This window comes from Poecilia mexicana, unplaced genomic scaffold, assembly GCF_051168715.1.
Source record: "Poecilia mexicana isolate PSO_F unplaced genomic scaffold, ASM5116871v1 scaffold_7, whole genome shotgun sequence".
In the NCBI taxonomy this organism is placed as follows: Eukaryota; Metazoa; Chordata; class Actinopteri; order Cyprinodontiformes; family Poeciliidae; genus Poecilia; species Poecilia mexicana.
The window spans coordinates 2,916,074-2,938,596 of record NW_028263376.1 but is presented as its reverse complement, the minus strand read 5'-3'; the positions used below and the strand labels follow the sequence as shown (position 1 = coordinate 2,938,596).

Sequence of the window (22,523 nt, the reverse complement as noted above, 5' to 3'; positions counted from 1 at the left end):
AAGTGTGTGGTTATAACCTGATGGAAAATTAAAAACAAATCAAGCAGTATGAATTCTTTTGCAAAACACTGTTAATGCTTTATGCCACACAAAGTTTAAGTAATTAAAAAACAGGGGAATCACATATAGTGCTCTTACTTTCCATTTTACTGTTAAGCATGCTTTGTGATGCTATATTTTTCACAATGAATTATTGATACTTTACCTATCCATAATATATGAAAGTTCCAGCATGCTTATCTGTGTCTCTCTGGCCTTTTTGTACTTGAAACTACAGCAGTAGTAACTGATAGTACAGATTCCACATGCTGAAAGCAGGACAGGTTAGCAGAAAAACCCTCTTAACAACCAATTAGGCTGTCCATGGCGTATACATTGAGACACAGCAGATCCAATTTGTCTCTATAGTGGAGTAGTTCAGAGGGAATGATAGGGCTCAGTGTGTCACCCTGCAAGATCATATCAAAGCCCATCAATCATCACATTACTCGCTCTGTAATTAGTAGTGATTCCTCCCATGTACCCATATCGCTTCTCCAGAGGGCAGCAGTAGCATTAAGAAACCCCTCTTTTATTAATCTTTGAAAATAAATTACATCAATTTGCAACACAAGAAAGAAGTTACAAGAGGGGACCTGTAAGTATTATATAATTTTCTTCATTAAAATGAAGCAATGATCGAAATGAGTCAGAAATACCATGTATGTAACTAGATTTGTATACCCAATGTATAAAAAGACATAATCCTTTTCTTTAAAGATTAAAGATTTTTCACTAATGTAATGTCACATTAAATCAATGTCATCTAATTTAAAGTCACTACATTAAATTAGACTAAACTTACCTGTTTTAGGTTAGTTAAGATTACCACACTTATTTTTATTTTCTAAGTAGAAAATAAATGAGAGAAGGAATGTTATATTGCCTTTTTAAAATTCATTTAAACAATCTGGGAAATCCCAGATGATGTAGTAGTGATGTAGATAGTTCTCAACATTTAAGCTCAATGAATCAAAACTAGTGGATGCATCTGAAGGTAACACTTCAATACACTGCTTTCATTTCATATCACAGTATATTTCAAATATTGAAATTATTACTACTATTACTAGTAACAAAAACAGACAAATTTTAACTGTTTTCTATATTTTCACGTAAAACCTGTGTAAAATTACAGAATTTCCACAACAGAATGAGACTATTGATAAAGAATTGTTTTTGTTGTCATTATTGTTTCTTTTTAGGGTTGAAAACTTAATGCCTTCTTCTCTTTACTTCCTATTAATGTGAAATTCAACACAATAGTCAGTGTGTTGAGATGTGAGATGTCTTTTGTCACATTTCTTTGACGAAAGAGATGCGTTTATTCTCTTTTGTCAAAATTTGATGTTATCTATTGTTAAAACCAAAAGATAAGAAAAAAAAACTACTAAAAATGTATTATCAAACCATGTTACACCGACATGGTCTAATAGGTAACACAGGAAGGAAGAAGACAATATTCCAGATTTGTGTAAATAAACACAAAGAGCTGAAAAAATTGTTAATTAGCAACTCTCACAAATAAGTAAGCAAATATTTGTAAACCTCTAAATAAAAAAAACAAAATCATATTTCACAATTCTGGCATCAAGTAGAGTAGAAATATTTTAGTATTGCTAAATGAACTTCAGTAGTAAACGTTAAAAATGACTAAATGTCAGACAGAAAGGTTATGTGAATTATTTTTATACAGTCCATGTACGTCTCTGGTTTTAACTGTAAGATCTGTTTTACGGTTTTCATTGAGTTATTTTGAAACCTTCCTTTTGCTTTTTATACAATGTAAAAGAAGGCTTGGAAAAAGTCATTGCTACAATATAAGCAGTTGTTTTTTTAAATCACAACAGTCCTTTCCAATTCAAATCACTAAGAGCTTGACATGATTTTTAGACCTTCAGAATATTTCTATTGCCTTTGACCAGAATCTGTCTGGCACTCACACCCGGTCCTGTAAAATTAAAACGGTGTGTATGACTGCATAACCATTCATGAGGAATGACAACCGTGTGAGAGAATGGTTTATTCACACATCTTTCTTTTTTTTTTTTTTTTTTTAAAAGATTCCCATTGTTATGGAACGGCTCTGCTCTTTCATGATGGGAATATCAAAGCTCCTTGGTGAGACAGCAGATTTGCAGATTGACTTGTTTCAGGCCCCTTTGCAGCTGTCATGTTCTTTATTATGTTAATCATGTACGACTGAATGGATATTAATTAGCATGTGTGGTTTTTGTTAAAGATGTGCATTAATCCAGAACAGTTACATCTGTGTAATATTTGCCAGTCAAAGTAAAAGTTATTTAATTATAGAAAGCAGAAATAGCATTTGTAGAAGTGTTTTGAAATGTTTTCTTTGTGATTTCAGACTACTTGTTATTTGTATGTGTGTGTGTGTGTGTGTGTGTGTGTGTGTGTGTGTGTACATACATATATGCATGTGTGTCTGAGGTCAATGTTTTTCCTTGCAGCCTGCTTGTGTGTACATGTGCTGGAATCTAGGCCATCCCTTGTGGCTTTGTGTCTGAGAGGCAGATCAGTCTATATATGAGGGGCACATGGGCGTGTTTCTGTTTGGGGGCATGCGCAGATGGAGGGAAGGAAGGGGCAACTTCATTTTCCTCTATGGTTGTACATAAAACATAAAAAGAAAAACAGAGAGTGTTTTGGTTGTTAGAGATGATTTCGGTGTCTTGGCGTGTTTCCAACAACAGAAAGAGGAGACAGTCTGAACACACACGCAAACACACACTTTCTCTGCAGCTCTCTTTTCCCTCACCAGCTTCCTTCCTAGAACTATGAATCCCTCCATCTTGCTCCAAAGCCCCCAACTCCAAAACCACCGCCTTCTTTTCTCCCACTCGCTGGGTGAGTCGAGGAAACAGCTGGAAAAGCAAATAGTTGCGAGCAGGCCCGAGTTCTCCATGGCCCGCTCGCTGGCTCTCAAACATGACTGCATTTCAGTGGGAATGAATGCAGTCCTCACACTGAATCTCTCTGCTGCATGCAAACATCAGGAAAACCAGAGCGGCGGCACAAACCGGAGAGAAACTCCTGAAAAATCCACATCTGTTTTGACCTGGATAGATGTTCAAAAAAGGGTTGAAATAAAGTGTTAAAATACAGAGCAGCATTTGACAAGTATAGTTTTGAATCACAGTCACATGTGCAGCTGATAAAGTTACTACAGTGTCGTCTGCATGTGCAATGGATTTCTAGAGGATGCACACAGAAGGGTAATTAAATAACCAACTCATTACCTGGCAGAAAGGTGCAAACAACCTGAATATTTTTTAATACAAACTCTACCACATTTTAACCAAATTTAGTATGATAAACCAACAACAAAAAAGATTTTGTAGTTGTAAAATGGAATAAAAATCATATATTCTGAAAAGTGCACTCCCTAAGCTAATTCTTGTAAGCATGTCTCTGCCAGTTTTATGCAACTAGAGACTCAATTTCCCCCATTCTTCTTGTTGATATTATGGACAACCCTGAGCATCTTCTTCATGAGACTGTAAGAAAGTCAAAGGGTCTTCAGTCAAAGGCTTCTTCCAATTCACTGTAGTTCCATTTTGGTTTCACCTGACCAAAGCTCATAACAGATGGGCAGTTATCATACCGTTTAACAATATTATACAATTTTCTTTTACCATTATAGGAATTATGTTAATCTATGTTAAGCTAATAATAATAATCTAGTAACTTCAAATACTAAAATTATTGTTGGTTCATTACTTTTATGATTTTCTCGCCAACTTGGTTTCACAAAGGCAGCAATAAATGTCAGTATCTGAAAGGGGTGGTGTTATATATTTTCCAAGGACATACTGCCATTTATGGCATAAACAAATAACTATGCTGCCTGCCCTCAGTTGTTATAAAAATGCTATATATATCAAGTATGACTTAAAAGAATTTTTACTCCCTAATTTAATTACTTGAAATTTGGCCTCTGTCTTTTAAAGAAGCTTCTGCTCTTTCTGGAACTCCACCATGTTGTTGATGATGAAGTCATCACAAAATTGCTCCTCTGTTAAGCCTTTAAAAATGTTTTTACCAGCGTTGCTCTGAGAAGTTGCTCATGTAATGTTTGCTAATTGCTGCTAGCTAGTCTGAAGGAGCTGAGTGGGTCAATTGCCCTGTGAGGTGGAAGCTTGGAAACTTGGAAACTGCAGCTCAGTGGAGGAGGTGCTTCCGGTTATTGTCTTTCTCAAGTAAGCATGGAAGAATCAAAGTATTTTTTGATGAAGGGATAATATCATGACATAACGTAAAGCTAAAAAAAGTGGATTTAACATAATATTGCCCCCATAAAAAAATCTGATCATTATGTCCAGTTTATGATACAATTGCACTTAATATAATTTATGTCCTGACGTAGCCTATTTATTGGAAAATGTTTTATTGCTGTTGTGTCTGTTCTTTGACTCCAGGAGTTCACAGTCATTCCATCTGTTGCAAAAATAAGTCCATAATTTTGAGGATTCTGATGCTGTTTCATTGGATTTTACTGAATTAAAATTTACATTTTATTTGCAAAAATAGTTTAAAGCCACATATTATTTTCCTGTCATGTAACCCATGGTGTGCGCTTTATGTCTGGTCCATCACATGAAATTTCAACTGACAAAGTTTTGGGTTGGAGCCTGACAATTTGTCAAAAAATAAATAAATAAAACTCCGTTTGCAGGTGGGGGCAGTGTAGAAGATAAGACTTCCCTGGAGTCCATTTAAAGCAGTGATCATCTGAGTAGGGAGGAGAAAAGTGCTATTTTTGCTGGAAAAGGAACCAGTGGGCGAATGTGGCTTGTAGTCCGCTGCACTTTCAGTGGTCAAGAAAGTTTGTGAAGTGTTGCTAAAAAGAAAGCCTCCTAGCATTCCAACATCAATAAACTTGACAATGTTCAAAAAAGCCGCTACATTCTTTCCACTCAGAAAGGAGGAATTTAGAAAGTGGGGCAGACCATGTACTGCATAGGAGAAGTGTAGCAGCACTGATTAATGGACATCATAATTATATATTTGGTTGGAAAAAAAACTCAGGTAAATGTTGCCTATGTGAGCTGATTAAGGCTTGACAGTAAAGTCCTTGAAGTGCCAGCATGCATTCTCTGCTATTTAAGACGTGGCGTTTACAGCAAACTCCAAGAGAAGTTGCAGGAGGGTTTCTGTGTAACTGTGATCTTCGAACCTTTCGTGCTGCTCTGCATTTCTGCAGCGGAAATCACAGAGTAATCTGAAAACCACCGGGTTTCAGATTTTTTTCACAATTGGACCGTCAGCTGACCTCAGCCACAGCTTAAATCGCTTCATTGATCAGTTGTTTCTTTTCTAAACACTCATTCACCAGGTAGGCAGGCGAAAGATGCAACAACAAACTGTAATTAAAATACCCCAAATCTGCTCAATGAAATGAAGTCAACCCATTTCAACCAATGTTATTAATTAAATTTGACTATATTTTCTAATTTGGGTTAAAGTTACTTCTAGTAATTTAAGTATACTCAAACAGTCATATAGACCTATAATGACCTTTAAAAACCCTAAAATAATAAAAAAAAAACGTTATGAAAAATTGATAATCAAATCCCTCATGATTACAGTGTAAAATGCATATTTAAATAATTTAAAATTAACCAGTACTAAGCATTGTATTAAAAAAAAACAAAAAAAAAAAACAATGTGACAGCTTAAAAATCCAAATTAATGTCAGATATGGACAATCGCCAATGTAAAATGCAAATTTGTGTATGGAAAAACTAACAGACAAATCTGAAGTCATTTAATGAAACTGGAACTTTGCATTTTCAATAACATAAAGCAGCTGGTTAATTTTACTGACAAGAAATGTACAGTGGGGAGAACAAGTATTTGATACACTGTTGATTTTTCAGGTTTTCCCACTTGCAAAGCTTGTAGAAGACTGTAATTTTTATCATAGGTACTCTTCAACTGTGAGTGATGGAATCTAAAACAAAAATCCAGAAAAATACAACGTATGATTTTTAAATAATTAATTTCCATTTTATTGTGTGAAATAAGTATTTGATACACCAGAAAAATGAAACTTAATATTTGGTACAGAAACCTTTGTTTGCAATTACAGAGATCAGACGTTTCCTGTAGTTCTTGACCAGGTTTGCACACACTGCAGCAGGGATTTTGGCCCACTCCTCCATACAGATCTCCTCCAGAGCCTTCAGGTTTCGGGGCTGTCGCTGGGCCACACGGACTTTAAGCTCCCTCCAAAAATTTTCTATTGGATTCAGGTCTGGAGACTGGCTAGGCCACTCCAGGACCTTAAGATGTTTCCTACAGAGCCACTCTTTAGTTGCCCTGGCTGTGTGTTTTGGGTCGTTATCATGCTGGAAGACCCAGCCACGACCCATCTTCAGTGCTCTTACTGAGGGAAGGAGGTTGTTGGCCAAAATCTCACGATACATGGCCCCATCCATCCTTCCCACAATATGGTGCAGTCGTCCTGTCCCCTTTGCAGAAAAGCATCCCCAAAGAATGATGTTTCCACCGCCATGCTTCACGGTTGGGATGGTGTTCTTGGGGTTGTACTCATCATTCTTCTTCCTCCAAACATGACGAGTGGAGTTTAAACCAAAAAGTTCTATTTTTGTCTCATCAGACCACATGACCTTCTCCCATTCCTCCTCTGGATCATTCAGATGGTCATTTGCAAACATCAGACGGGCTTTGACATGCGTTGGCTTGAGGAAGGGCACCTTGTGTGCACTGCAGGATTTTAATCCTTGACAGCATAGAGTGTTACTGATTGTTTTCTTTGAGACTGTGGTCCCAGCTCTACTCAGGTCATTGACCAGGTCCTGCCGTGTAGTTCTGGGCTCATTCCTCACCTTCCTCAAGATCAATGATGCTCCACGAGGTGAGATCTTGCATGGCGCCCCAGACCGAGGGAGATTTTCCGATATTTTGTATTTCTTCCATTTTCTAATAATTGCACCAACTGTTGTTGCCTTCTCACCAAGCTGCTTGCCTATTGTCCTGTAGCCCATCCCAGCCTTGTGTAGGTCTACAATTTTATCCCTGATGTCCTTACACAGCTCTCTGGTCTTGGGCATTGTGGAGATGCTGGAGTCTGATTGATTGAGTGTGGACAGGTGTCTTTTATACAGGTAAAAAGTTCAAACAGGTGCAGTTAATACAGGTAATGAGTGGAGAACAGGAGGGCTTCTTAAAGAAGAACTAACATGTCTGTGAGAGCCAAAATTCTTACTGGTTGATAGATGATCAAATACTTATTTCACACAATAAAATGGAAATTAATTATTTAAAAATCATACATTGTATTTTTCTGGATTTTTGTTTTAGATTCCATCACTCACAGTTGAAGAGTACCTATGATAAAAATTACAGTCTTCTACAAGCTTTGCAAGTGGGAAAACCTGAAAAATCAACAGTGTATCAAATACTTGTTCTCCCCACTGTACATAAATAAGATGATTTCATTTAATTTAGTTGTAATAAGTAAATTTGACTTCTAACAGGGAGATCTGAATCATTTAATGAAAAGCTTATTTTTTTCTGATGAGAAAGTTTGTTTATGAATCATAATAATTTTATAAGAATTTACATAATTATTGCGAATTAGTGTGAATTAGTGTGATTCTGTCACAATTAATTGTGACAGAATTAATTTTGAGTCACAAATTGTGTCGAATTGAGTCACAAATTTTGTGTCAATTAATTTAATTGAATTGACACAAATTCAATTTGTGTCAAATTCAATTCAATAAATTCACAATTAATTGTGAATTTTGTGCCACAATTAATTTTGTGACACAAAATTAATTGCACACTGTGCTAAGACAAGCAATTCAGGAATGAAATTTTAAAAATTAAAACATCAGAGATTTTAAAAGAACACTTTAATTTCTCAAAAGAGTATCTTTTTTTATCTTCATGTGTGTAATTTGTAAAATGTGATGTGTCACTGCACTGACCTTGTTAATGTTGAAATGGTCTTATGCTTCTTATGAATATTTTTGTGGTTTTTTTTTTTTTACAGCGCATACAGGAGGAGATAGCGTTTGCTGCTGCAGACTTTATTAGGGCAACACTGAGTCCCCTGGTGGTGAACGGAGCGTCAGGAGGCTGCAAGAGGAGAAAAAAGAGACAATGAGAGAGAGAGAAAAAAACCACTTCTAACTGAAAGGAGATGTAATTAAAGGTCTGAAGGGAAGTGGTGATAGGGTGAAATGGGAGGATAAAACCGACTGGACTGTAAATACACGGGGGCAAAGGGGGCGAGGGAGGATCAGGCTCACAGTTGGAACAACAGACGACTTTCTATTACAGTAAAATTGAGTCAAGTGGTGTAATAAAATTGCAGTCTCCCAAAATCTAAAAATCTAACCAGGATACAAATCTGGAGTCTTTAGCTTAGACGACTTCTGCATCACTTTGAGACAGGCTTTTGTCTCAGATCAAATAAAATGGCAGATTCTAAGCCAAGAAATACAGGTGCTGGTCATAAAATTAGAATATTGTGATAAAGTTCATTATTTTCCATAATGTCATGATAAAAATTAAATTGTCATATATTTTAGATTCATTGCACACCAACTGAAATATTTCAGGTCTTTTATTGTTTTAATTTTGATGATTTTGGCAAACAGCTCATGAAAACCCAAAATCCCTGTCTCAAAAAATTAGAATATTATGAAAAGGTTCTCTGAACGAGCAATAAAAATAATCATCTGAATCAACAAAGTAACTCTAAACACCTGAAAAAGATTCCTGAGGCCTTTAAAAACTCCCAACCTGGTTCATTACTCAAAACCGCAATCATGGGTCAGATTGCTGACCTGACTGCTGTCCAGAAGGCCATCACTGACATCCTCAAGCAAGAGGGTGAGAAACAGAAAGAAATTTCTGAACGAATCGGCTGTTTGCAGAGTGTTATATCAAGGCACCTCAGTGGGAAGTCAGTAGGAAGGAAAAAGTGTGGCAGAAAACGCTACACAACGAGAAGAGGTGACCGGACCCTGAGGAAGATTGTGGAGAAGGGCCGATTCCAGACCTTGGGGGAAGCAGTGGACTGAGTCTGGAGTAGAAACATCCAGAGCCACTGTGCACAGGCGTGTGCAGGAAATGGGCTACAGGTGCCGCATTCCCCAGGTCAAAGGTCAAGCCACTTTTGAACCAGAAACAGCGGCAGAAGCGCCTGACCTGGGCTACAGAGAAGCAGCACTTTGGACCACTGTTGTTCAGTGGTCCAAAGTACTTTTTTTGGATGAAAGCAAACTTTGCATGTCATTCGGAAATCAAAGTGCCAGACTCTGGAGGAAGACTGGGGAGAAGGAAATGCCAAAATGCCAGAAGTCCAGTGTCAAGTACACACAGTCAGTGATGGTCTGGGTGCCATGTCAGCTGCTGGTGTTGGTCCACTGGGTTTTATCAAGGGCAGGATCAATGCAGCAGCTATCAGAAGATTTTGGAGCACTTCATGCTTCCATCTGCTGAAAAGTTTTATGGAGATGAAAATTTAATTTGGTCTGGAATCGGCCCTTCTCCACAATCTTCCTCAGGGTCCGGTCACCTCTTCTCGTTGTGTAGCGTTTTCTGCCACACTTTTTCCTTCCTACTGACTTCCCACTGAGGTGCCTTGATATAACACTCTGCAAACAGCCGATTCGTTCAGAAATTTCTTTCTGTTTCTCACCCTCTTGCTTGAGGATGTCAGTGATGGCCTTCTGGACAGCAGTCAGGTCAGCAGTCTGACCCATGACTGCGGTTTTGAGTAATGAACCAGGCTGGGAGTTTTTAAAGGCCTCAGGAATCTTTTTCAGGTGTTTAGAGTTACTTTGTTGATTCAGATGATTATTTTTATTGCTCGTTCAGAGATCCTTTTCATAATATTCTAATTTTTTGAGACAGGGATTTTGGGTTTTCATGAGCTGTTTGCCAAAATCATCAAAATTAAAACAATAAAAGACCTGAAATATTTCAGTTGGTGTGCAATGAATCTAAAATATATGACAATTTAATTTTTATCATGACATTATGGAAAATAATGAACTTTATCACAATATTCTAATTTTATGACCAGCACCTGTACATGAAACACGTTGGCATACTGGAAGGGCTATTTCTGTGTTTTTTTTTTTTTTTTAAAGTTTTTTTAAGCTTTCAAATAGATTTGGATTGTTTCTTTTATTATCAACTTGATAAAAAAAAACAGTCATTTTGAAATTCAATAATTCAGTTTTATCTCTTTCTTTATAGGATAAGTAGAATTCTGACCCAGAATTGAATTCTGTTTTATCCCATTTTAGACCCATAAAATGGCCTTTTTATTTGTCTCTTCTTTTCCACGCTGCTGTAGAGAACCCAGTATGTCTTTCACGTCAAAAAAGAATCGTTTACCTTTTATTGACTCCAGGAATTTTGCCATTTTCCTGCTTTGTGGACCTCAGTTCTGCTTTTGATATGGTAGGCTATTGTATCCTTGGTTATGCCATACTGTCAGGATTACAGGACCGGAATAGCAACATGCTTATTTGATGAGCTGCAGTCAGACTGAGCGATCCATTGTCCTCAAATGCTCACCTCTCTTGTGGCATCCCTCATGGTTCAATTGTTAGACCAGTTCTTTTTGCTCTCTCAATGCTCAAATGTTAATTGTTGAAGCACATCATCAGAATTATACGACTGCTTATTACGGCCATTGTTGACAGAAAAAAACAAAAGCAGTACATTTCTGTTAAAGAAAATTAGAATTTTTGAAATTAATCTCAGAAATTTTCTAGAAAAAATGTGGAATTTTCTGAGCTCGATAAGTCAAACATTTTCAACTTTTGAAAAGCTTTTTCTAGAAAATTTGAGATCTCAAAATTACTGAGTTTTTTTTGGGAAGAAATGTGCTCCCTTTTTTTTTTGTCTACAATGGCCGTAGTATGTATAATTTATTGCTATGTGGATGACACTCACTATGTGATGCCAAACATCCTTGAAAGTCATTTTTTATGTTGAGTGTTTAGATGAAGCTATGCGATGGGATGAAATCGTCCGAAATTAAAGACAGGGAAGATGACATGTATTTTAGAACTTATAACCAGTAACATTTTGTCCCTTCCAGCTGTAAAATGAAGCCCTTTATCAGACGTTCCTCCGCCTCTGGACAATTTCATCTTTTGCAAATAAATAAATCCTCTAAGCTTTTGTTTTATTGTGTGATTAAGAATGATCACGGAGGTGAGTCCACCTCTTTCCTCTAAAGTTGCCTTCATTACATTCTGCCCAGACTTTTAAATTGGTCTTTATGTTGGCATCAGAATGTCACAGTTGATCCAGCTAAACGTTTTAATAGAACATGAAAGTGAGATCACGTTACTGACATTAGTGGCTGCCTACGTGTTTCAGAGTCAATTGTAAGATTTTATTATTTGCTTTTAAATCTTTATATAGGCCAGCAGATTGTTTTCTTAACTCTCCATATCCCGATTAGCTCTGCTGAGCTATTGCTTCTTGTAATAAGGTGCGCTGTGAAAAAAGTCCGTAAATTTCACAGTAAAAAATGGTGAAATACAACAATTTCTGACCGTAAAATCCGAAACATTTTATTACCATAGAAAATACATGGAATCACTGTCAGTCAACACTGCAAAATAAGTCCGTAAATTTACAGCAAAAAATATTAAAATAGTTACAGCTGCTGACTTTAATATAAAAAGCACTTAATTACTGTAGAAAATATATGGACTTACAATAACTCCATAAACATTTATTGCAGGTGATTTTGAAATGTAGAAAACAGAGAAATCTATAGTAAAAATCTAAGTAATTATAAAATTCATTTAAAAAAAATTGTAATATTTTCTGCAGCTAATTACCTTAAAATGAATGGAATTAATCAGCCAAAATTCCAAATTTTGCTGATGTTTTTTTTAAAGGTTCTGTTGGCTCTAGTGGCCTTTATTCAAAAGTAGCTTGATAGGAAGGAGGGTTATGAGAGAGGGGGAAGACATGTGGCAAATGTCACCAGGAATTGAGCCTGCGACCACCAGCATGAGGACTAAGGCCGGTGAGGGTGAAGCACATGGGTTGTGCTTCACCCTGCGCCACCGCAGCACCCCTTGCTGATGTTTATATCTATGATGTAAAACCATAAACCAGACTGCAAAAGTAATTTACATAGATTAGAATGCTGGTGTGATACTTTGTTTTTTAGTAATTAAATCTATAACGGCTTTGATATACCAAACTGAAATCTCAAAGGAAGACGAGGTATCAAACTGGCAATCTACCAATTGCTAGGTAAACTCCTAAAGCGGACGCCACCATCATTATGAGAGAATTTGATTAAATTATGTATTTGGGATTATTTAATTTTAGGTCAACCATAGATTTGTCACATTTAGAGAACTGTATGGTAGGCCCTGCTGCTTGGACGAAGGTGAAGTTGGATAAAAGGCGATTCCACCTAATTTTTCACTACCGTCAGCATCTTTAATTTACCAAAAAGATATAGCCAATTTTGCTAAGGGAAAACCACAGCTGCCGGTATCTTACCGTATTTTAGGAAATAGGGTAAAATACCGGCAGCTGTAGTTCACAAACATTTACCGTATTTTAGAAAATAATGTAAAATACTGGGAGTTTAGGTCGACAGCAGTGGCAGAGCTACAGTGGGGGTGGGGGGATAGCATTTGACTTCAGGGATCCAAGCCTTTGTCATTACTGATGAGGCAGGCTCTCTCCTGTTGAGTATGATATATGTAGGATTATATAAAATTGTACCCCAGTAGATTATATAGTAGGCTGGCTCCAGTCATTGTTGACTCATGATTGCTAAAAACTTTACAAAGACCCACTGATTTTAGTGACATAGTGGGTGTAAAATATTGAATAAAATGTTGTTCTACATGACTGGCTTCGTTTTCACTCTTACATTTAAGTTTACAGTGTTGTATAAAGTACTGAAATCTCAGAGTCAAGTAAAAGTATAGGTACCGCTCCAAAATATGACTTTGGTAAAAGTCCAAGTCACTGACTGAAATGTTACTTGAGTTAAAGTCTTAAAGTATCTGAAACGTCTTGTACTTAAGTATGGAAATTACTGTAAAAATGGATGTACTCAAGTAATGTATTGAAAAGGCAAATGCGGTTTGAATAATATTTTTTATATTGGTCATTATGCAAAAGAAAAGAATTGGGAGGGAAATGCAGCTTATTTAGCAACTTGACTTTGTCGAGCTTAATCTGTAGCAGGTGAATTGTCGGAAGTAGCCAACCTATTTGTGCGTTGGTTTCTGCTTGCAGTATGTTGGTTGCCTGGCGACAGGGCTCATTACAGCAGCATACTCCGTGAGAAATGCAAGTTCAGCTGGGTTCAACCTGTGTTGACAAAAAAAGAAGACGCATCCGGATTTTTGTTAGATGGAACCAAGGATTATAAAACTGAATAGAAAATTGACATTTCTGATTGTGAAGTCAAATCAGAAAGAAGAAGAAAAAAAAAAAAAGTCGCGCGTTCCCACACGGACTTAAAAGCGGGACGGACAAGGAAAAAAAAGAGAAGACGGAAGTTAAAGCCGCCAAACAAAGAGGACAGGAGTTTGGGACTTTTTGAATCACAGATCCTAGTCAACCTGTGTACAACTGGATGATCTTTTAGATGAGCAGAGAGGCAGCCGGTAAGACATAAACTGTGTTGTTATGAGATCGGACCGCAAAGTTGTCTACAATCCAGTTTGGCCGATCGGATCATTAGTGACAGCTGAACTGAGGTGGTGGATTGCAGCGGCGACACTTGCCGTTCATTGACTGATGGACTTTTATGATTGAATTGATTATTGCATTGATGAAATGGACTTGGGTAACAAGTTCAATTGTTAATTAATTTACGATCAACTTCAAAGAATAATTTAAAGCTAAATTTATGATAAATATTTATTATTAATGTTGAGAAGCAGATGTTTGTATGTTAAGAAATGTATGTGTATGAAATGTAAATATTAACTTGAAATGCACTTTAAAGTTAAGTTAAAGTTAACATAAGGTTGGTTATTTGTGTATTTAATTTTGATTATTTTGTATATTTAATTTGTGATGGGTTGCTTGGTATTATTTATATAATTTGCAACTAAGTGAAATTAATTTATACAGATTAGTAATTATTATTTTTTGGGTTTGTTTAAAGGTTTTTACCTGCATCCTCTGGATCAATGGTGAACATGTCCATACACTGAATTAAATGGAAGTAAAAGCAAGGAAAACTGTTTGGTCCTTCGAGTAAAATCCCTGTCATTAAGAGTCTGCATGGGGTCATCCATCCCTTTTCAAGTGGGGAAGTTGCACAGTTTAGAAAAGAACTTGACACTGATAGATTTCCAGTGATTTTTGTTTATAGACGCTGTTATTCACATTGTCATTTGTTTATCTGCAGTTCCATTTTTACTTAAGAAAAAAGCCTTAGGCCAACACAGTTCAGAGGAGAACCCGACCCAGCTCAGAAGAAGACAAAAGTAGCAGAAAGTACACAGAAGATCAAGAAGAATTTCTTAAGAAATTGCCACCTGAGTTGGCCAAACATTGTAGAGATGTATTTTCAAATACTGCGTCTAGAGTCTTTAATACAACCCAGAATCAGTCAAATTCCCTGATGGATAGTAAAGTGCAGGAACTGCCAGTGTTAATGATGCTTCTTGAAGTAACTGCAAATGCTGGACAAAAGATCGGCACATTAATTGATTTGGCGTCAGATACAAATTACATAACACACAAGGCTGCAAATAAATTAAACCTCAGAAGTGAGGACATAACACTCATTGTCCATGGAGTTGGAGGGATGAAAGCTTGTGTGGAGACGAAACGTTACCTCCTGAAGATTCGTGTGAAAACCCCTAGAGGCACCTTTAAACCTTATCAGCTTGTTTGTTATGGACTTGACAGCATTGCAGACATTCATAAGCATGTTAAAGCAAAACAGCTACAGAGATTTTTTCCAGACGTACCACTGGATGAACTTGTAAGACCAAGAGAAATAAGCTTACTCATTAGCCACAGGGAAGGTCAGTTGACACCACAAAAAATTAGAGTCGTGGGGGACCTTGTACTGTGGGATGGCCCCTTAGGAAAAGTGGTCGGAGGAACTCATCCAGAACTGTTTGAGGAACTTGTTTGAGGAGGTCGATGAGGGCAGCTGCTGTGAAATATGAGGAATTCATTCATGAAATCCCACAAGGTCCATCATTAAATCACCTGGTCTCCATCCAACTCAAGTCATCAAAGACTGCAACTACAAGCCGAAATTTCTTGGAGTGGTGGAGATGGGACAGTATTGGCGCAGCTTGTGAACCTAAATGTGGAGGTTGCCATTGTGGAAACTGTCAGCCAGGAGGAAAGGAAATGACGCTTGCTGAAGAAAGGGAGCTTGAAGTAGTGAAGGAAGGCCTCACCTACAATGAAGGAGACAGCCACACAGACGAACCTCACTGGCATGCAAGGTACCCATGGTTAGAAGATCCAGCATCTCTACCAGACAACAGAAATGCAGTTGAAGCCACATTTTTTAGGACAGAAAAGCAGCTGGCTAAAGAACCTGCATGGAAAGCTGCTTACACTGAACAGGTGCATGACATGCTTCAACGTGGAGCTGCAATCAAATTATCTGAGGCAGAAATTGACAAATGGAACGGCCCAGTGTGGTATGTAAGCCACTTAATTGCTCCAAATCCACACTCGGTGACAACTCCTGTCAGACTTGTGTGGAATAGCAGTCAAAAATTTAAGGGGAAAAGTATGAATGACCTACTGATGAAAGGCCCAGATGTTCTGAACCAGATCCGTGCAGTCCTATTAAAGTTCCGAGAGGGAGCTTATGCTGCGTTAGGAGATATAAAGAAAATGTACAACTCTGTTTGGCTGGAGGAAAGAGAAGTTCACCTGCACAGATTTATTTGGCGTGATTCTGAGGATGAAAAAGTTGGAGATTATGCAATTACAAGAGTGAACATTGGAGACAAACCAGCAGGATGCATTGCACAGCTGGCAATGCGGGAAACTGCAAGTTTACCCTCATTTATTCATCTTGAAGAGGAGAGGCAAGTCCTTTTGAATAACAGTTATGTTGACGACATCCTGACGTCCCACAATGACCCAGACAGGTTAAAGGAAATCACAGAAAATGTGAAAAACATTCTCAAAGCTGGAGGCTTCAAACTCAAACCTTGGGTGTTTTCTGGGCAAAGTGGGAGGAAAGATTGCAACAAGCAGGATGAAGTGAAACCAAAGATCATGGTTCTACCAAACCAAATGCGGGAGGAGGACAATAAACCACTCGGTCTGGGGTATTGTAGAGGAGGATAAACTCCATGTCATGGTCAGTATAAATTTTTCAAAAAGAAAAAAAAAGATGCGACTTGGGCAAAACCTCCAGTTGGACCAAATTAGAAGTCAAACACCAAACCCTTTGACAAGGCGAGAGCTCCTCAGTCAGGTGTCTGGTCTGTATGATCCAGTTGGCTTGGTAACTCCTGCAAAACAGAAAGGTGCAATCCTGGTGCGGAAAGCTTTCCAAGAGGCAAAGAATGTGAGTAACCAAGTAAAAGACACCTGGGATTTAGCACTCTCAAAAGATCTTAGAGAAGATGCAATAAAGCTTTTTGAAGAGTACACTCAGCTTAGTAAGATCCATTTTGACAGAGCATTAACTCCTTTTCAGAACAGCAGTGACTGTTTAGCAATTACATTTTCAGATGGAAGTGAGAATGCTTATGGAGCAGTGTTGTATCTGAGGTGGGGATCAGTTCAAGACCCAATCATCAGGCTGGTGGAATCCAAGGCTAAGCTAACTCCATTGGATCAAAAAGGTGAGGCTGTTAAAGCAGAGATATGTGGAGCAGTGTTCGCATCACGAGTAAAGAAGTACTTTGAGATGCACAGCCAAATCAAAATTGAGAGATGGTATCATCTCATTGATAGTCAAACAGTTCTTGGAGCAATTCAATGAGAGAGCTATGGGTTTCAAACATTCTTTGCAAATAGAATTGGAGAGATTCAGAGCAACACAAGAATCCAAGATTGGTGGTGGATTCCTGGGGATCAAAACATTGCCGACATCATTACCCGAGGAGCCAGCCCTCAGGATCTTGATCTTGACTCTAAGTGGCAACAAGGCCCAGCATTTCTAAAATTTCCAGTTGAGAAGTGGCCAATTAAATCATCCAAACAACTTGTCACTGATGCAAAAGAAAGCATCACCAAGTTGCAAAAGAAGGCATTCATTGCTGTAACAACAAGGGCCGGGATAAAGGGGTCGGAGCTCAAACAAGAGCTGCCTCAAGATCAGATGGAGGTCCTGGCAAAGAAGCAGCGACCATCAATACCCATACAAAACCTTGTAGATGTTAACCGCTTTAGCAGTTTAACACGACTGGTCAAGACAATTGCCTGGGTTTGGAGAGCGGCAAAAAGATTCATCAGAAAAAAATCAAGCTGCAAGTAAGCCAAAGTGGGAGGCAGTCTGCTCAACAGGAGTAATCTCTGTAAGAGAAAGAGAAGATGTTCTCAAGGACATCTTCCTCACTGCTCAGATTGGTACCAACTTTCCCAACACGACCACAGATAGATTGGTGGTTTATCGAGAAAAGGAGTCTGGATTATTAGTCTGTGGTGGCAGAGTACAGATCTTCAGAGAAGATAAAGTTGCAGTTCCCATCATACCCCACGATGCCTGGGTATCAACATTGTTGGGCCGAGAATCTCACAATGCTGCACATGATGGAATCGCTGGAACCCTACTGAGAATGAGAAAAAAAGCTTGGGTTGTAAAAGGAAGAAGGATAGCTCAAAAGGTTGTTAACAGCTGTGTTATCTGCAGGAAAGCTCGAGCTCTGAGGTGTCAGCAGGTGATGGGTGATTTGCCACCTGAGAGAGCTGAGCCTGCTCCTCCTTTTAAATTCACGTCAGTCGATCTCTTCGGGCCTTATCATGTCAGAGATGACGTCAAAAAAAAGGTGACGATTAAGGTCTGGGGAGTCGTCTTTTGTTGTATGGCCAGCAGAGCTATTCACACTGAATTAGCAAACTCGCTTTCCACTGAAAGTTTTCTGATGGCTTATCAGAGATTTACTGCGATCAGAGGTCACCCACAAAAGATCTGGTCTGATGCAGGGACCAATTTTGTTGGAGCCAAACCAGTTTTGGAGGAACTGTACAGATACCTGAGCACCCAAAACAGATCAGATTTGGAAGAAGCAGCAGCAAAGAATGGGACTGAATGGGTGTGGAAAATCCTTCCCGCAGACTCACCTCACAGAAATGGAGCTGCTGAAGCTGCTGTTGGCATTGTGAAAAAAGCTTTCCAGAGTCTTGGTCAAGAATTTACACTGACTTTCAGTGAATTTCATAGAATTCTGTACAACGCTGCCAATCTTGCAAATGAGCGCCCAATTGATGCGAGAATACAAAGTCGAGAGGGTTGTATTCAGTACATAACACCTAACAGTCTTTTGCTTGGACGAGCATCTCAGAGTGGTGATGTGAGAATGTTTGATTTTTCCAGCTATTCATTCAAACGACTTGGAGCTATGCAAAATGAGGTCACCAAGTTCTGGAAAAGTTGGAGGCAACTGGCTGGTCCTAACCTTTTTGTGAGGAGCAAGTGGCACACTTCTCAGAGAAATGTGGCTGTTGGGGACATCGTCTGGTTGTGTGACCAAAATGCACTTAGAGGGCAGTTTATGCTGGGCAAAGTTGTAAGTGCAAGTCCTGACAAGAAGGGTGTTGTGAGGGACGTAAATGTCCAGGTTGTCCCAAGTTATTGCACCCCTATAACAAGACATGTCAAGCAAAGACCAACTCATCCACCAAAGAAAGACAAAATCAAGACCACCATTCTTCACAGGGATGTTAGGAGGCTCATTGTCTTAATACCTGTAGAGGAACAAATGGAAAGTCAAACCAAAGAGTAAAAAACTCCAGATGTACCAAGATGACAATGGGCTGCGATCTTCCCATTGATTAATGGAAAGATCGAGTGGGAGGTGTGAAGTCAAATCAGAAAGAAGAAAAAAAAAAAAAGTCGTGCGTTCCCACACGGACTTAAAAGCGGGACGGACAAGGAAAAAAAAAAGAGAAGACGGAAGTTAAAGCCGCCAAACAAAGAGGACAGGAGTTTGGGACTTTTTGAATCACAGATCCTAGTCAACCTGTGTACAACTGGATGATCTTTTAGATGAGCAGAGAGGCAGCCGGTAAGACATAAACTGTGTTGTTATGAGATCGGACCGCAAAGTTGTCTACAATCCAGTTTGGCCGATCGGATCATTAGTGACAGCTGAACTGAGGTGGTGGATTGCAGCGGCGACGCTTGCCGTTCATTGACTGATGGACTTTTATGATTGAATTGATTATTGCATTGATGAAATGGACTTGGGTAACAAGTTCAATTGTTAATTAATTTACGATCAACTTCAAAGAATAATTTAAAGCTAAATTTATGATAAATATGTATTATTAATGTTGAGAAGCAGATGTTTGTATGTTAAGAAATGTATGTGTATGAAATGTAAATATTAACTTGAAATGCACTTTAAAGTTAAGTTAAAGTTAACATAAGGTTGGTTATTTGTGTATTTAATTTTGATTATTTTGTATATTTAATTTGTGATGGGTTGCTTGGTATTATTTATATAATTTGCAACTAAGTGAAATTAATTTATACAGATTAGTAATTATTATTTTTTGGGTTTGTTTAAAGGTTTTTACCTGCATCCTCTGGATCAATGGTGAACATGTCCATACACTGAATTAAATGGAAGTAAAAGCAAGGAAAACTGTTTGGTCCTTCGAGTAAAATCCCTGTCATTAAGAGTCTGCATGGGGTCATCCATCCCTTTTCAAGTGGGGAAGTTGCACAGTTTAGAAAAGAACTTGACACTGATAGATTTCCAGTGATTTTTGTTTATAGACGCTGTTATTCACATTGTCATTTGTTTATCTGCAGTTCCATTTTTACTTAAGAAAAAAGCCTTAGGCCTACCTACATTGGGACCTTCAGGTCAGTGGCAATAGCTCTTAAGGATCCCTCTCCCTTCTCTTTACAAATCCTGAGTAGACGTTCCACGGCCATGAACAACGAGTTCCACCTTGTTTTATTTGGCCTTAGAAGTTGAAGAGAACAGACATCCTCAACCATCTCTGCTGCAAGTATGGATCTTCCACATTTGTTCCACAGGCCATAGCACTTGGCAAACGTTGCATGGTGCAGCTTCTTGTACGCATCACTGGAGTTTGCATTGGTGGAGTCTTCACTGGCGATGAGTTTTAGAATATGACAAGCACAGCGTTGGTGTCTTGGCAGCTGGAATTCAAACCCATCATCTTCATGCAGCAGAGCTGCAGTGTCAATGTACTCCACAACTTCTTCAGGCACTCCAGTATCTCCATCTTCAGACTGCGCTTCAGCTTCAACTCCCTCTTTATTGTTGTTTTCGTCCTCCTCAAACACTCGAAAAGCCTTCACAAAGTTTGCACCATTGTCAGTGGTTGTCTTCACAATCTTGCCTCTGATTTCAAATTCTGCGTGGATGTCATTTAACACATTGGCCAAGAGATCAAAAGTGTGGGATCCCCTCAGCTGTCGGCATGCCAAGGCTGCTGAACATCTCTCAAGATTATCCGGGTCGATCCAGTGTGCCGTAACGCCAATGAACCCTCACCTTCTCACTGACCAGCAATCAGTAGTAGTAGCTATGTAGTCGACCCCCTTCATCGCTTCAATCAGCGCAGACTTCATTTCTTTAAAGCCATCTTCCATCTTGGATGTGAGCATCACCCGTGACAGCATCTTGGCATTACGGACAAGGCCCTTGATGAATTCTCTGAATGGCTCCTGCTCGACTACTGAGAAGGGCTGCAGCTCATGTACAACATATTTGACAATGGCCTTCTCAACACTCTTGAGAGTGTTGAGAAGGCTCCTCACCTGGGCCATGAGGAGTCATGGCCCAGGTGTGAGTCAATGTGGCCTGCTTGCTGGCGGGGGTGGGTGGTCCACTGGCCCTTTTGCCCTTTGCTGTGGTCAATTCAATGTATTTCTGAACATGGTGCGGATGCCTTCTCTGAAAAACCAAAAAAATAAATAAATTGGACATAAATTGACCCACACATCAGTTACAAACACTAATTTCCTTAGGTTGCAACATAAATGCAAACACACTTAATCTAGTACAATGTTATTCAAGTAAACTGGTTGGTATTGAACATTGGCCATCATGTAAACATAGCTATTGTGGCGACTGCAAGGTCGGCTAACCTTGGCTTTAAGACAGTAGAAGCACACACAAAGTTTGTTCCAGTTTTAAAGAGTAGCAAATGTTAATGGTTTGTGGTTTTGAACTTGCATGCCTTTCCTATATTTGTTAAATTTAGTCTAAATTGCTATCGCTATGTCTTCCGTCTCCCCTTGAACAGAGGAGTCTAGGTAGCCTGCTACAGGCAACATTAGGCCTAAGTTAAACGTGTGGAACTGAAACAATGCCAAACAAAGTTCATTGATACAGGTAACGTTATGCTCAAGATTTCACAATAGTGCCTAGTTACCAAGTTATAGTTACTGAAACAGGAGGATTATAATAATTTCATAAGAAGTTACCTCGATGTGTTTCTTCAGGTTAGACGGGGAGTTTTTGTACGATAGAATTTCCACATCTTTGGGCAGGCATAGCATACACTTCATGCGGTACGACGCATCTTTAACACCCACGAAAGAATACATTGTGTTTAAATAAGCCCATGGGCTCTCAGCAGCAGCTGCTGGTTCCCCTGGAGCCGTGTCCGACGTAGTTGCAGTCGATGTGGTCTCAGTTTCCTCCTCCATGTGGCTGCTGCTGATTGCGAGACTTGCTTTGTGTTTAATGGGAGAAGCGAAACAGGTGTATTCTATTGGTGGTGACGAACAAGCCCAGGCAAGTAGGCCACCGACTTCGTTGCAGTCAATCAGTAGGCGGGGTCAAAACACTAGTGTTTCTCTCTCGCTTTTTTGTAACAAGTAACTAAACCACACATTGAAAATGTATCGGAGTAAAAGTATGCAATTAAGTTCGGAAATATAGTGACGCAAAAGTGAAAGTTATCAAAAATTTTCATACTCGAGGAAAGTATGAAGTACTCCAAAATATACTTAAGTAAAGTAGTGAAGTACTTTTACTTCGTTACTATACGACACTGTAAGTTTATGACACATTAAATTACAAGTGGATCATCCTTATTGTCTCCAAGAGCATTCTGGATAAAGCTTGTCAGCAGCCGACTAAGTTAATGTGAGTGGAGCTCCATGAAGCAGCAAAGTGAAAAGGATGGAAAAAAGAGAGCAAAGAAAAACCAAAAACTGGACGCATATTTTGTTCCTCGTCTTGGAGATGAACTGGACCAAATCAGCAAAGGAGCCGGACTAGTTACAAGAACACCGAGTGTATCAACCAAGCCGCCTAGCTGACAAC

General features: G+C 38.8%; 2 long non-coding RNA genes across 2 annotated transcripts; both read left to right on the top strand.

Annotated features, from left to right (window-relative positions):
• Positions 1-13,240: 13,240 nt before the first annotated feature.
• On the top strand, positions 13,241-14,294 carry LOC148158238 (uncharacterized). Its single transcript, XR_015763861.1, has 2 exons — positions 13,241-13,712; positions 14,219-14,294. It is a non-coding gene; the product is annotated as an uncharacterized LOC148158238 (long non-coding RNA).
• Positions 14,295-14,517: 223 nt separating this feature from the next.
• LOC148158237 (uncharacterized) lies at positions 14,518-19,856 on the top strand. The gene is made up of 2 exons (XR_015763706.1): positions 14,518-19,274; positions 19,781-19,856. It is a non-coding gene; the product is annotated as an uncharacterized LOC148158237 (long non-coding RNA).
• Positions 19,857-22,523: the final 2,667 nt, after the last annotated feature.